Here is an 8,110-nt window from a genome sequence, read left to right as displayed (position 1 = left end):
ACATTACTTTTTATTTGTTCTTAAATTTAATTATTTGGTTTTATATTTTATTATTCTTGTTGAATTTGTTTTCAAATTTACTTATTTGGATTCGTAATTTAATTTATTTTTCTTACTGAATTAAAGCTGGTTTTTTTTGGATCTAGCTTATGTATTATGTTAAGTTATTAACCAACCCATCATATAAACTATGTGAATCTAGCTCATGTATGATGTTTCGTTGTTAACTCACCCATGCCGCCAAGTTGGCTGAATTTGTAAGCACCGAGCCACAATGTGGTGCTCATGTAGGATGTTTAATTGTTTAACTAACCCATGCCGATTGAATGTGTAAGCCCCAGCCACAATACGGTTTAATTGTTTTTATATTTTAAAAACACAACACACATGCTTTAGTTACCCATTCGATCCATCCCATTTAAACCATATTCTCCCATCACACGTTCTCTCTCCTCCTCCTCCTCCTCTCTCTCTCTCTCTCTCTCTCCGATCGAACAAATCCAGATTTTTCTCTATCTCTTACAAATCATCACGCTTCCTGTTCATCTTCATACAAATCATCAACGAATAAACTTCCATTTATTCACTGATCAACACACAAATCAAGCAAAAGTTCTTCAGGTAAATTCTTAATCTCTCAATTTCAATTTCTAGGGTTTCGTTTTGTTTCTGTTCGTAATCGATGTTAGACTTAATATTGAAGCATACTTGTTCGTTTGATTTATGTGGCTTACAACGTTCGGATAATATACGTAAGATGATTTCTCACTTTTGATTTGTTTTTTCATTTGTTTATTATACTAGTTTTCTTCTTTTGAATTTTGCGTGTCTGAATCTGAATGATGAATGTGGCATATGATATTAGGGATTTAGGGTAAATGGGTTGGATGGGCCGATGGGTAAATGGGTAATGCTCTAATGGACTATTGGACTAGTGGCCTAAATGCCTGATGGGTGTAGTATATTAATAAAAAAAATTAAGTTTTCGGATTCGGATAATCCGATTATCCGAAAAATTTTAAAATTAACATCCGAATCCGAATCCGAATTTTCGGATTATCCGATTTTCGGATATCCGAAAATTCGGATATCCGAAATTTCGGATATTTCGGTTACGGGTTTTCGGATATTTCGGATTCGGTTTCGGATTCAGATTTTTTTGAACACCCCAAATCATCACCCTTAGGTAGTCCCATTAGATCCATCCCACTTGAACCATACTCTCTCTCATCACACATTCTCTCTCCTCCTCTCTCTCTCTCCGATCGCACAAATCCAGATTCTTCTCTATCTCTTACAAATCATCACGCTTCCTGTTCATCTTCTTACAAATCATCAACGAATAAACTTCCACTCATTCACTGATCAACACACAAATCAAGCAAAAGTTCTTCAGGTGAACTCTTAATCTCTCAATTTCAATTTCTAGGGTTTCGTTTTGTTTCTGTTCGTAATCGATGTTAGACTTAATATTGAAGCATACTTGTTCGGTTGATTTATGTGTCTTACGACGTTCGGATTATATACATAAGATGATTTCTCACTTTTGATTTGTTTTTTCTTTTGTTTATTATACTTGTGCTGTGAATTTATGATATCTGGGTGTAGATAAGGTGTTCGACGTTATGCCTGTGTGTGAAAGTTAAGGGTTTTTTTTTTTTTTTTTTTTTTTTTTTTTTTTTTTTTACGATTTTGGTAGTAATACGTTTGATCTGTTAAGTTATTAATGATTTTAATTCATTTGAAATTGTTGCAGTTGGTACTAAGGAACACTCAACACCTGCGGTCAAAGGTACGTCAACATCCTACTGGAAGGTAAATAAACTCTTTTTCCTGCACGATTATGTCCTGGAAACATTATATACTAAATCAACACACAACTATAACAACATATTTCATGATATTGAATTTTCATATTCTGTGAGAGTCACCTACGAGAGTGATCCGTAAAAGGGGAAAACTTCCTAATGGGTGCTTCCCTATCGTATTTAAAATACTAATCCTGGTTCATATCCCCCAGAATTAAAAATTTAATTTAACATTTTAAAAAACATCAGTTTTAACATTTTCAAATTTGAAAAAAAATAAAAAATAATTCGGCGGCATGCAGAAGATATTTAGTTACTAGAATTTAAGGGCTGCAAACTCTACTTTTCATTTGACGCTTGGAGATTTTGCACATGATCTGTTGTAGGGAAAAGCTCTGGAATACTTGAAGATTGGACTTGATTCTATAAAGTCAGCGACCGAGAATTTTGCTGAAAAATATTTCGTTGGGTCAGGCGGGTATGGTTAGGTGTATAAAGCAGAACTTGAACATTTTGATTCTGGTGCAATGAAAGGAAATTGCGAATCAGAACCACCGAGGAGATGCAACACTGTAGCTATAAAATATATCTTAAATAGAGAAGACACACAAGGAGAACAAGGATTCTTTACGGAAATTGAAGCGCTAAGTAGTTGTATGCATCTTAATATCGTATCTCTTCTTGGCTTCTGCTATGAACGTCCTCATATGATCCTTGTTTATGAGCATGTTTCAAGGAGAAGCCTTGATGATTATTTGGGTAGCGAAGGAAAGATGACTAATCTTACTTGGGTGCAACGAAAAAAAATATGCGTTGGTATTGCATGTGGATTAGATTACCTTCATACAACTATGGACAACAAACAAAAGATAATCCACCGTGACATAAAGAGTGCCAATTTCTACTGGGCGAGAACTGGGAGGCAAAGATTGCTGACTTTGGACTCTCCATATTCCACCCACTTGATCACAAAGCGAGCACTATCAACGTAGCCAAAGTTACAGGCACACAAGTGTACCTGGACCCAGACACAAGTTGAAAAAAGAATCTGACGTTTACTCTTTTGGGGTGGTGTTATTTGAGATCATGTGCGGAAGATTGGCTTATGATCCGGTATACACCAACGAATTTGAAAAAGGTTTTGCACCCATTGTGAGACAACTTTGAGAAAGGAACAATAAAGGAAATTATAGATCCTAATTTAAAAGAAGAAAATACCTTTACACTAAGTAAAGGACCCAATCAAGATTCTTTAAATACGTTTGTAACAATCGGGAATAGATGTTTGGCAGAAAAGCAAGCCGAGCGTCCAACAATGAAAGTCGTCATTGAGGAACTTATGAAAGCATCAAACTTTCAAGTAAGTCCAAAAAAATGTTACTTGTTTTCTTCTTTTCGTGATCTCGATCTCTTGTAATAATTAGTGCGGTTTTTCATTATTGTATTAAAAGAAATGTGGACTTGTGATGCGATAAAACTATATCTACGAACGTTTCGTTTTTTCCTAATTAATTCTTAACATTTACATAAGTTCGATTTACTTTAAAATAATTCTCAAAATGATTCACATAATTCACAGGAAACTCACAAGGACAGCCTTCGAATGTCACTTGAAGACATAAAATTTGCCACACAAAACTTCGATGATGAAAATTTAATTGGGCATGGAAGACTTGGGAAGGTTTATAGTGGAGAAATTCTACGTCCTAATGGACCTACTCCTATTGCTGTAAAGCGGCATGATGTGGAGTTTGTTCCGGGAGAAAGAGAATTTGTGACAGAGCTGGAAATTCTTTTTGAGTACAAGCACACTAATATTATCGGTCTTGTAGGCTACTGTAACCAAAACGAAGAAAGAATCTCTGTTTATGAGTATGCCATAAACGGAACTCTGGATAGGCATTTGATAAAACCCAGTCTTACATGGATGGAACGACTTAAGATCGGCATTGATGTTGCAATGGGGTTGGATTTTCTTTACGGAAGTGGTACAACACAAGCTTTTGTAATACATGGGGATATAAAATCATCTAACATTCTATTAAATGACGCCTCGCTTGCGGTATGCGCATATAATGTATATATGTGTGGGCCATCTGGGGGCAAAAGTGAAAGTGCACTAATTTTAACGTTATTTTACTAATTTCGTGAAAATAATGTTAAAAGCTGAGGACGGTTAATCATGCACCATGTGGTGGTGTTGATAGCCGAAAGACAAAAGGGTACATGTACTAATCGGTCTTTGTCCCGATTGCTGAGTGTTATGTGCCTTATGTCCAAGGCTTGATGCAAAACTACTATCGAGCTGGGGGTCTCACTGGAAGCAGCCTCTCTATTCCTACGGGGTAGAGGTAAGGCTGTCTACATCTTACCCTCCTTAGACCCTACCTTTGCTTTGCTATTGGTGGGATTTACCGAGTATGATTATGATGATAACATTCTATTAAATGGTGATTGGAAGGCAAAAATTACGGATTTTGGGTTGTCCATAATAACTGTTGTGTGTAACGAATTTGACTTTGTGGTCGATTATGCTTCCGGCACACCTAGCTATTGTGACCCGTTTTACATGGAAAGGTGTTTCTTAACGAAAGAATCTGATATATATTCGCTTGGTGTGGTTTTATTTGAGATGATGTGTGGAAGATTGGCCATTTTAAAAGACCATAAGGATGAACATAGGACTCTTGTTAGTTTGGTTAAACAATTTTATAAAGAAGGAAAACTTGATGAATTGGTGTTTGAGGGTATAAAGGATAAAGTGGTGCCAAAATCATTGATTACTTTCCAAACGATTGCTTATCGGTGCTTAAGTGTTTAAAGAGAGGAGTGGCCGACCGCAAGGGAGGTGGTCTTACAACTCAAGAAAGCGTTGGAATTCCAAGTAAGTAATTTCCATTCAACTATCTTTTTCTCATAACAGAAATAGAATATTCATTAAAGATATCAAGAAACAGATGAACAACTTTTTTTTCCTGTAAATGTTAAGAAAAAAAATATTATTATGTTTATTGACTATTTCCTTAAAGCACTTTATTGTTAGCTTAATTTTAAAAAGCGAGAGGCGCATAAAAGCGACGAGGTCTAAATATGAGGCGCAACAGCGATGGGCTTTTTGTACCCCAAGGCGCAAGGAGATTATATAAATTTTTATATCTATCTCATAGGTTTTTAGCATCCCTTATCCAAAATATAACTATAAATAAGGTTTATATATGATTTTACCGACATGTACAAGCCAAAAAACCTATTGTACGCATAAAACAACATAAAAACACCCAAAATACATAAGGCGCGTGCCTCAGACCTCAAAAAACCCAAAAAACTGTGCTTTTCTTGCGCTTTAAAACCAAGATTGTCAGATATTTTTTATTTTATTTTTAATGATAGTATATTTCTCGATGACATAACAAAATGAAAATGAATTTCCCCTTTTATTATATTACTCTCTATAACAGTAGGATTTCGAAATATGGGAGGCCAAACTGCAAAGTGACTACAAAGAAATAATGCGGATGTTGAAACTGACTGATGTCTACTCAAACACAAGTCAAAAAGATCTCTACCACATGTTCTCCAAAGGAATCCTACTTCAAGACGAAAAAGTGGTAATTACCTTCATCATTCTCTTGTCTGAGTCATTTTGTGCATCTTTTGTGTCGTTGGCTTACAAAATCCTTTTTATTCTCATTATCTTCATTCGTTCCGTTTTGTGTAATAGTGTTTGTCACAAGGCAGCAATGGAGAAATAAATGAAACAGTATCAGCGACAAAGTTTTCATATGGAAACCACAGTTGTCATAAGTGGAGATCTTTAAAAAAAATCAAGGTACTTACCGTTCTATAGTCTATTAAAACTATCTTTTTATCTTGCGATGTAAATTTTAAGGTTAAATATATTGTCTTTCTTTTTCTTTTCTGTTTCAGTTCATTCTTAAGAATGTAACTAACTATACATTAAAATATTTTACTGGATTATGTTGGGCTAATCGGGTTTGTTCACGGGTCACGGGTCAAACCGTTCACGGGTTGTGGGTCAAGAGAATAACTGTTCCATGGGTAAAAGGGTCAATTAAGGCTGTTTTGGACGTGGGAAATATCGGTGAAATTGGCTGCACTTTTATATTAATTTGGCAAATAGTTTTGACCAAGTAAATAGGAGAAAAAGTGGAAGTCATGAGCATGCAGTTACGTGGGTTGTTTAGCATGTGTTTTTATTTGTTTGTTTCAATTATAAATAGAGTCAAGTACCTTAGTTTAGATCTCCAACTCTTGTAATCAGTTTTCATTTAATACAAAAGAGTCGAACCAGTTTGGCAGTTTGGGTTCTAGTGTGTGTTTGTGTGTGTTAACCAGGGCCTGAACCAACAGATTATTAATCTGGATAAAGACGAAACACAAATAAACTATAATGAACATCCAACTAAAGCAACGAAGTCAAGATCAATCCCTTGGGACAATGTAGAATGGATACTCCAATGTTGTCACATTACAAATTATGTATATGGTAAAAATATGTAATTATCTAATTGGTCATATTTTCAACAAACAAATGTGATGCTTTAATTAAATATTTTAATTAAGAATATGCTAAAAATGTGTAATTATTTAATTGGTCATATTTTCAACAATAAATGTGATGCTTTAATTAAATATTTTAATTATGTATATGCTAAAAATATGTAATTATGTATCTGAACTTCTGCTAAAATAGGACATATTTTTATTTCTTTTATTTTGGGATAGAAAGAATATTAATTAAAAAAATGGACATGTTTATGTGCATTAGAATAGTTGGTGTGAAAAATTTACTCTAAATCTTAAATTTGCAGATTTCAAAGAGTGGTGAAAATGATGGATACTCCAAATTTAAAGATTCAAATCAAGATTAAATCTCAATTTTTAACTCCAAATGTGATTTATGGTGCTCACCTTGTCTTTAAATTTTGTGAGCCAAGAAAATTGTCAAGTCAACTAATGTATGTCAACCTCAAGTACCAAATGGGGAGGGAAACCCTGCATGCATATTTTGCAACATGCGGTGATGAGTGGATGATGATAGAATTGCGCCGATTCATACCTCACAAGAAAGATGTTGATTTTGAGGTTCTACTTGAGAGCTTATCCTGATACTATTGTGGAAGTGGTGCAATCTATGTTGAAGGCATCCATTTTCAAAATAACAAGTGTCAGTTGATTATGATGAAATAACGCAACTAGAAGATGATGAAAAGGTTTGTTATTTTGAAAAAAAATATATATTTATTTGAAATTGAAATACTAATTAATGTCCGGTGATAATGTAGTTAAATCTTATGATGAACAGTTTTTCTCCCTAAGCAAAGCCAACGGAAAGAAATGTCACATGCTTCGCAAAGATGGTTTTATACGAGTCTTCTAATGTAGCTTTGTAGAAGTGGCTGAGCTTTTATCACGCCAAGTATTTCGGATCAAAGGCAAGATTGAAACCCAAAAGTTGTTGACAAATACAAATTATGCATGTCATCTTGTATTCAAGCTATCACAAAAATGTCACGGTTTGCAGTGTCCGGTGAAGGTGCGAGGTGTACTCCTTAAGAAAAACAAAGAGTTTAATTTTTTTTATTTTAGATCTCCAAGTTTAGTAAACTTACACAATGAAAGGGTACCGAAGCTCAGAGAAGACGGATTAATGGAAGTTATTGTGTGGGAATTCAACTCAGGTAACGAGTTCATTGATGCTCATGTTCCTATGAATTTGAAATTCATATGTTATGAAGGAACCATGTATGGTCTTATTGTATATGGCATTAGAATTTCGACCCATATGAGCTTATAGAAAGAAAAGAACTTTGATCATGTAATGTCCCTAATATTTATTTGTTACCTTGTACATTACACTTTCATGAAAGGTAACTTCTCGACTCAGTCTTGATCGTCTTCCCGTTTTGGTAGGGACTTGAACCCACGACTATGTGGTTAAAATAAAAGCAATGGTAGGGACTCCAATAACCCTTGGTTGAGAAACTCATTTATCTAAATAATTCAGTCTGCTTCGTAGCAATGGTAGTGTTAACTGTGTAAGTTTTATTCATTGTTGAGTTTATAGTTGGTTTTGCATATTGGCAATTGCCCATGGATTTGTATGGAATGAGTGTTATATCTTGACTCGCATGTATACAAAAGATTTTAATTTCTATGAAGGTCCTTGGCTCTACATGAAAACAGGAAGGTTTACTTTTAATTAAAATATATAATAATGATAATCTTGTTATTCATGTTCATAAGAGATATGATAGTACAACACCGATTACAAAACTAAA

General features: G+C 34.5%; 1 long non-coding RNA gene across 5 annotated transcripts; it reads left to right on the top strand.

Moving 5' to 3' along the window:
- Positions 1–487: 487 nt before the first annotated feature.
- Positions 488–7,727, top strand: LOC110908860. Of its 5 annotated transcripts, none has more exons than XR_002574945.2 (8): positions 488–621; positions 1,757–1,815; positions 2,195–3,168; positions 3,388–4,692; positions 5,267–5,416; positions 5,530–5,637; positions 6,641–7,042; positions 7,135–7,715. It is a non-coding gene; the product is annotated as an uncharacterized LOC110908860 (long non-coding RNA). The 5 variants fall into 5 exon arrangements; XR_002574947.2 differs by having other exon boundaries at positions 567–621; positions 1,757–1,792; XR_002574944.2 differs by lacking the exon at positions 488–621 and adding an exon at positions 1,195–1,396 and having other exon boundaries at positions 7,115–7,727.
- Positions 7,728–8,110: the final 383 nt, after the last annotated feature.

The sequence above is a fragment of the Helianthus annuus genome, chromosome 16 (genome assembly GCF_002127325.2).
Source record: "Helianthus annuus cultivar XRQ/B chromosome 16, HanXRQr2.0-SUNRISE, whole genome shotgun sequence".
Taxonomy (NCBI): Eukaryota; Viridiplantae; Streptophyta; class Magnoliopsida; order Asterales; family Asteraceae; genus Helianthus; species Helianthus annuus.
Note: the sequence above shows the minus strand (reverse complement) of the source record. Positions and strands in the feature narration are given on the sequence as shown.